Source organism: Ornithorhynchus anatinus, chromosome 17 (genome assembly GCF_004115215.2).
Source record: "Ornithorhynchus anatinus isolate Pmale09 chromosome 17, mOrnAna1.pri.v4, whole genome shotgun sequence".
Lineage (NCBI taxonomy): Eukaryota > Metazoa > Chordata > Mammalia > Monotremata > Ornithorhynchidae > Ornithorhynchus > Ornithorhynchus anatinus.
The window spans coordinates 36,926,341-36,933,928 of record NC_041744.1 but is presented as its reverse complement, the minus strand read 5'-3'; the positions used below and the strand labels follow the sequence as shown (position 1 = coordinate 36,933,928).

The following is a 7,588-nucleotide window of genomic DNA, read 5'->3' as shown; positions in this document are numbered from 1 at the left end:
CATTCATTCAGTAGCATTAACTGAGAACTTCTTGTGTGCAGAACACTGTGCCAAGTGCTTGGGAGAGCACGATTTAACAGAGTTGGTAGACACCTTCCCTGCCTACGACGAGCTCCCAGTCTAGATTCTAGATGATCTGAGTTTTGACGCTAGTGGTATAATGTTGGCTCTGGTGATTCAGCTAGAATCTTTAGAAGATGAAAGAAGGCTACTTGTGCCTGAATTGAGAGCAGAGATCTTCAATCAATCAATCAATCAGTGGTATTTATTGACTGTGTACTATGTGCAGAGAGCTGTATTAAGTGCTTGAGAACAGAATCATCTTGGATTAACAAGATCCATTTCCACCCATTTCAGACAGATTTTTCAGGGCTTTTTAAAAAATGCAGCTGAGATAATACACTTCTGTTAATTTAATTTCTTTCACTGATGAGCTGGAGAGGAAGGGGGCGAGAGAGGAGTTGGGAATTAGAGAATTACAAAAACAAGCATCAGTTTTCCTCTGGCTTTGACCGTCTCTGGGTCTTCGTGGCCAACGCTCCCTTAACTGGTTTCTTTTCTGTTTCCGATGGAGACGAATGGTCCTGCAAATCTATACCCACTACGTGCTCGAGCCAACTCCTGGCCCATTTCAAGGACAATGCGGTGTGCAGAGAACACCTCATTCCCCACGATCGGGGGTGAAACCATGTGCTCCTTTGGCAGTCTGCAGGAATTAGCTCTTGTCCAAATGCCCTGAGCGTGGAGGAGGAGGATTGCGGAAAAAAGAGACTTCCGTAATTGGATTCTTGGGTGTGTGAGGACTTGGCTTTCTCGGCATAGATCTGTGGGAGCCAGGCTGCGTCCCTTCCCAGTCGAGGGGCCCCAGGGCATGACGAGACACCAGGTTGTTGTTCATCAATCCCTGAGGGCAGAGATTGTGTCTATTATCAATAATAATAACAATATTAATAACAACACTATTGTATCGTACGCTTTCAAACGTTACAGCACAGTGCTCGGGCAAACAATAAAGTGATCGATGAGTTCCACTGATGGATGGGTTGACTATTCCCATGGCTTCAACAGCTCTCATGGCCACCATCCCACACTCTAATCCTGCTCCTGTTCTCCCCAGACCCCATTCTAGAGCTATTCTTTTCCATTTTATTGATTAAACAACAACGATAACGCTTGTGGTATATGTGAAGCGTGTACTAAGAGCAGTGGTGGTACAAGCAAATCGGGTTGGACACAGTCCTTGTCCTGTGTGGGGCTCCCAGTCTCAATCCGCATTTTCCAGATGAGGGAACTGAGGCCCAGAGAATTGAAATGACTTGCCCAAGATCCCACAGCAGATAAGTAGAGGAGAGGGGATTAGAACCCATGACCTTCTGACTCCCAGGCTCGTGCTCTATCCACTATGCCATTCTGCTTCCGCTGCACTTCCTCTAGGGTTGGATCCTGCTCCTGCCACCTGCTATGCCAGTTGTTTCTGGGGATAGTGGTCCCCAGTTTGGAATTTTAAAGCTGGTGTGGGGAGGAGCTGAGGGCAGGGTGTGAGAATAAACTAAGGAGAAGGGGCAGAGCTACTTCCCTGGTGAATTTGTCAAAGCAAAGATCTAAACTCCAGTCCCTTTTTAAGAGAAAGGGATTTCCGGCAGCCCGTGGGCAAGCCTGATTGCATCCAGAAGAGGCCCGGCCGCACTGGAGCTAGAGAAAATAACTATATAAAAGAATTTCAAAAATGGAGACAAAAGCAGGAGCAACGTGGGGGGGGGTTGGGAGAAAAAGGGGGAGTTTGGAGAAGGGGGAGGGGATCCAGGAAGCGAGTCAGGGTGGAAGAGGCTGGATGTATGAGTAGGCAGGGGCTAGCTTTTCACAACTTGATGCAAAAGAGGGTCTTGCGCCTAGATTCCGGGGTCTCCGGCAAAGAGAAATTTGCTGTCTGAGCTGTAGCTAACTGCTGTGAATGCTTTGAGCACAGAAGTCCAGATTAATTACCAGTAAATTGAGGGGGAAACGCTTCCCTTCCTGTATATCTTAAGCCGTCCAGTGGAAATGGAAGCCCGTTCTCCCTGCGTGGGGCGATGGGAATGGAGCAGTGGAGCGGTAGAGTGGAAGGAGAAGCCCTCACGAGCCTATCTTGGCTTCAAGGCCCTGGATGGAGATCAGTCAAGCAATCCGTGGTATTTATTGAATGTTTAGTGTGTGCAGATACTCTACTAAGCACTTAGGAGAGTACCAAACAACAGACGATATGAGGCTGGGTCAGTCACAGAGGTACAAAAAACATATGATCACCCACTTCCTTGAGAAGCCTCTGAGAACCACATCTACCCTGTTTCCTGGGTGGGTCTGACCTGATAATGATAATAATAACAATAATAATGATGGTAAATTGTGGTATTTGTTAAGCTCTTACTATATGCCAAGCACTGTACTAAGTGTTAGGGTAAATACAAGATAATCAGGTCCTGCATGGGGCTCACAGTTTAAGTAGGAGGGAGGAGGAGTTAATCGCCATTTTACAATTGAGGAAAGTGAGGCACGGAGAAGTTAAGTGACTTGCCCTCGGTCACACAACAAGCTGCGTGGCTGTGCAGGCCAGAGAGGAGCAGCGTTGCCTTGTGGGTAGAGCACGGGTCTGGAAGTCGGAAAGACAATTCTAATCCCGACTGAGCCACTCCGCCGTGTGATTTTTGAGCGAGTCACTTCACTTCTCTGGGCCTTAGACACCTCATCTGTAAAATGGGGATCAAGATTTGGGATTACAACCCAGATCTTCTGACTCCCAGGCCCCTGCTCTTCCACTAGGCCATGTCACTTTCAGAAAAGAACCACAAAAAGTTACCCCTCAGCAATCCCCGATCCTCCTCATGTCCCCCACACCCACCTGAGTTCATCAATCTACTTTCTTCTCTCCCATTCCTCTGCCCTGGTTCTCCCTGTCTTCTTCCTTCTCTTTGCCTCCTGCCATTGTCTGTATTCCTCTCCGCTTTCCCACTCCTTGCTCCTTCACACCACCTCAAAGAGAGGTGTGAAATTGATACTAAAAACCAGAAGCACCATCGGTGGGATTTCCCTTCATTAAAATCTCCTCCCCGGTCCAGGTCCTCACATCTGTAAAGCTCGCCGGTTCTTTGGCCCCCAAATTGTCCGCAAACAATCGCTTAAATGTGGCCCCCCCAGGAGTCAGAGCACCTGAGTTCTATTCCCGTCTCCACCAGTTTCCTGCTGAGAGACCTTGGACAAGTCACTTCACTTCTCTGTGCCTCAGTTACCGTATCTGTAAAATAGGGGTTAAGACTGTGATCCCCACATGGAACAGGGACTCGCGACGTAACCGCTTTTTACTTTGCTCTTCTATTACAGGGTGGGAGGAAAGCAAGACAGCAGCGAGGGGATGGTGGATTGAGTGGCCACACTTGTGTATCCTTGCGTCTGTGGATTGTTGACCACGAGATTAATGGCCTGCCCGTGTTCTGTATGGGGCGTACACACCTGCCCCAAATCCACCAAAACAGTTCCTCCCCCAGGATGCGAGTCCTCACGGCTTTAGGTAGCCCGGTTACAGACCGGTCCCATTGAATAATAGAGAAGCAACACAGTCTAGTGGATAGAACAAAGGCCTGGGAGCTAGGAGGATCTGGGTTCTAGTTCCGCCCCGCCACTTGTCTGCTGCGAGACCTTGGAGAATTCCTTCTCAGCGACCTCAATCTGTAAAATGGGAATTACGATTCTGAGCCCCATTTGGGACATGGACTGTGTCCAATCCAATTAGCGCTTAGAAAAGTGTCTGGCCCATAGTAAGAGCTCAACAAATAATAATAATGTTGGTATTTGTTAAGCGCTTACTATGTGCAGGGCACTGTTCTAAGCGCTGGGGTAGATACGGGGTCATCAGGTTGTCCCACGTCAGGCTCCCAGTTAATCCCCATTTTACAGATGAAGGAACTGAGGCCCAGAGAAGTGAAGTGCCTCGCCCACAGTCACACAGCTGACAAGTGGCAGAGCCGGGATTCGAACTCATGACCTCTGACTCCCAAGCCCGGGCTCTTTCCACTGATACCATAAGGAAAATAAAGTTTGTGGGTTTGGGACAGTCTGCAGGGCTGGGTGGGCACCATTCGGTGGTCCGTAAGTCTGGGTTAGATCCAGGTGCCACACGGAGTAAGGGGAGGCAGAGGGGAAAGAGCCAAGCTGGAAGAGTCCAAACTCTGCCACCGGCTTGCTGTGTGACCGCGGGCAAGTTAATTAATGTTAATGTTGGTATTTGTTAAGCGCTTACTATGTGCCAAGCACTGTTCTAAGCGCTGGGGTAGACACAGGAGAATCAGGATGTCCCACGTGGGGCTCACAGTCTTAATCCCCATTTTACAGATGAGGGAACTGAGGCACAGAGAAGTTAAGTGACTTGCCCACAGTCACACAGCTGACAAGTGGCAGAGCTGGGATTCGAACTAAGTTAACTTCTCTGTACCTCTGGTTCCTCATCTGCAAAATGGAGGTAACAGCACTCGCCTTTCCACTAACCTCACAGGGTTGCTGGGAGGACAGAAATGAACGGAGTAATTTGAGAGTATTTTGGGAATGAAAACACTCCGCAACAGCCAAGTTACCTCATCTGTAAAATGGGGATTGAGACTATAAGCCTCACATGGGACAGGGACTGTGTGCCACACGATTTGTTTGGATCTACTGCAGAGCTTAGTACAGTGCCTGGCACACAGTGAGCACTTAACAAATACCGTAATTATTATTATTAATTCCTGAGCATGTCTCTATCGGGGTCCAGTGCTCTCTGGGCACTAACGCTTCACTTGAGATCCTCCCGATTTCATGAAATTCCTGGGAGTGGGACCACACAGGGCTTGAAGCCAATACATACCAGACTCAGTCCGGCGCTTTAAGGACACTTTAAGGAGCAGAGCTGTAGGACATCCTCTATCAAGTAGTCCCGGCTACTTGCCCATCGCCACTGGTCTGCTATGCGACTCGGGTAAGTCGCTTTCCTTTGGGTCGGTTCCCTCATCTGCAAAATGGGGAGTAAGACTGTGAACCCCATGTGATAAGGGCTGTGTCTATCCTGATTTTCTTGGATCTACCCCGGTGCTGAGTACAGTGCCTGGCATATATAATAAGTGCTTAACAAATGCCATAAAAAAAGAATTGGATCTTCTTAACCCCCAGCCGAGCACAACTTGTCCACTGTGTTTCCTGGAACCATCCCCGGCCTTGGAAGAGTCAGAATAGGAAAGGAAGGAGGATAAAGCATGGCCTAGTGGATAGAGCACGGACCTGAGAGTAAGAAGGTCTTGGGTTCTAATCCTGACTCTGTTACTTGTCTACTGTGTGACCTTGGACAAGTCACTTCACTTTTCTGTGCCTCAGTTCCCTCATCTGTAAAATGGGGATTAAGACTGCGAGTCCTACATGGGACAGGGACTGTGATCCGACCCTATCATCTCACATCTACGCCAGTGCTTAGAACAGTGCCTGGAACACAGTAAGCACTTCACAATTACCATAATTATTAAAGAAAAAAAGGGGAAAGGGCAGAGGTTAAGAAGTCTTCCCATCCCAAAGTTTAGCACGTTTCAATAATGTTGAAAAGAGTATGTTTCCAACATTCAGGCTTTCCCGCCCCCTCGATACTGTCTGAACAGTCGTGGTGGCTTTTATGCTCGCAATCATTATTAATAATTACTAATGATAATCGTGCTGCTTGTCAAGTGTTTACTACGTGCCAAGAACTGTGCTAAGCCCTGGGCAAGATACCTACAGTTTGTTGTGTCACGGGTGCCGCTTGTTGATGCAGCAATAAGATGACTAAGAAGGACACTGAGAAAAATACCAACCTCAACATGGAGTGCCTCTTTTTCACCGGGAAACATGCCACCGTTCCTGACTTGGTTAAAACTTTGAGGATGAAAGGGGCAAAACCTTTTGTCAAGTGGTCCCGGGTCCTTACTGCTTTCCATCAGTTGGAGCAATCTTCTGATTTCTATCTCTTCGCTTTCCTGTAAAAAGAAGAACATTTCAGTTCTAAACCCAGGGAAAATGAAGGCAATTACCGTAAGAGTCTTAATCGCTCTGGATTTGGAGTGTGCTTTCATAATAATGAGAGAGAGAGAAAGAGAAAGGGAGGGAGGGGGGCATTACACTTCCAGAAGCCTTTTGGGATTGGGATTTTTCTTGGAGGGAAACCAGGGAGACGGGCTCTCTTGCAGGCGGGAGCTTGTAAGGGGTCTAGGTACCCAGAATGTGAGAAAACCCCTCCCTCCTACCCCTCTCACACACCCAACCACTTTCCAAGGAAACACGTGTGAGCTTGGAAGGACTCCGGGCGGATCGGCAGGTGGCTTTGCCTGGCGCTGCGAACACTTTCCTCAGAAGTGTTTGGAAGCAAGGAACTTCTTCGCTGCTTTCTGTAGTCTTTAATTCTGCTTCAACTGTGCTTGAAAACTTCAAAATGGGCTTCCAACTGTCTCTATTATCTGGCCTCGGGCCTCAGTGGAGCTCTGGGAAAAGCATGCTTTAGTTCATTAAAGGCATCATCCACACTCAATAACCGTAGGCCAGGGATCGCGCACCCTCACTTGCCGGGCCCCCACTTCCGTTCCCGGTCCCCGTTCCTCACCCCATCCTGCGTCTGGCCCCGACTGGGGGAGGCGGGCCGAGGAAGGCTTCGGTCTGGGACTGTGCCACGTCAGTGACGTGAGAGAAACGCCAGGACCGTAGGCTGTTGTAGAGCCCCTGCCAAGCTGGGTTCGGTCAATGGGGCGGATGGAGAGGCAGCCAGAGGGCCACGAGAGGGTCAGGTGGTCAGTTCTGCATTGCCCAGTGGCTGTTGGAGCCCCTCTGAGGCGTCCTCGACCTGAACAGCTTCCTTTGAATCAGGTGGGTGCGAACGAAAACAGTTCCAGGTGTTGTAAGCCCGTCACTGGGCAGAGATGGTCTCTATCTGTTGCCGAATTGTACATTCCAAACGCTTAGTACAGTGCTCTGCACATAGTAAGCACTCAATAAATACTATGGAATGAATGAAGCTTATTGAAGGCCCATCTCCTCCAAGAGGCCCTCCCTGACTAAGCCCTCTTTTCCTCTTTTCCCACTTCCTTCGGTTTCACCCTGACTTGCTCCCTTTATTCATTCTGCTCTCAGCCCTATAGCACTTATATTTAGATCTGTAGTTTATTTATATTAACTTCTGTCTCCTCTCTAGACCGTAAACTCGTTGTGGTCAGGGACTGTGTTCGATTAATTTTATATTGTACTCTCCCAAGTGTTTAGTCCACAGAGTAGCTCTCAATCAATATGGTTGATTGATTGACTGACTAACAACTGCAGAGTCAGGTGCTCTTTTCTCTGTTGCCTTTTTTTTTAACGGTATTTGCTACGCACTTACTATGTGTCGAACGCTGTTCTAAGTGCTGGGGTAGGTACAAGTTAGTTTGGACACAGTCCCCGTCCCGCATGGAGCTCACAGCCTAAGTAGAAGGGAGAACAGGCATCTCCGTTTTACAGCTGAGGAAACTGAGGCACAGAGCTGGTAAATAGCTTGCCCAAGATCACACATCAAGCACTTGGCAGAGGCGGGGTTAGA

The 7,588-nt window shown here is 48.6% G+C and overlaps 1 long non-coding RNA gene across 2 annotated transcripts; it reads right to left on the bottom strand.

Moving 5' to 3' along the window:
• Positions 1-395: 395 nt before the first annotated feature.
• On the bottom strand, positions 396-6,806 carry LOC114817947. Of its 2 annotated transcripts, XR_003765778.2 has the most exons (5): positions 6,623-6,806; positions 6,283-6,503; positions 5,841-6,002; positions 4,871-5,014; positions 396-904 (listed from the first exon to the last, which is right to left on the bottom strand). It is a non-coding gene; the product is annotated as an uncharacterized LOC114817947 (long non-coding RNA). The 2 variants fall into 2 exon arrangements; XR_003765779.2 differs by lacking the exon at positions 4,871-5,014.
• Between the last annotated feature and the right edge of the window lie 782 nt (positions 6,807-7,588).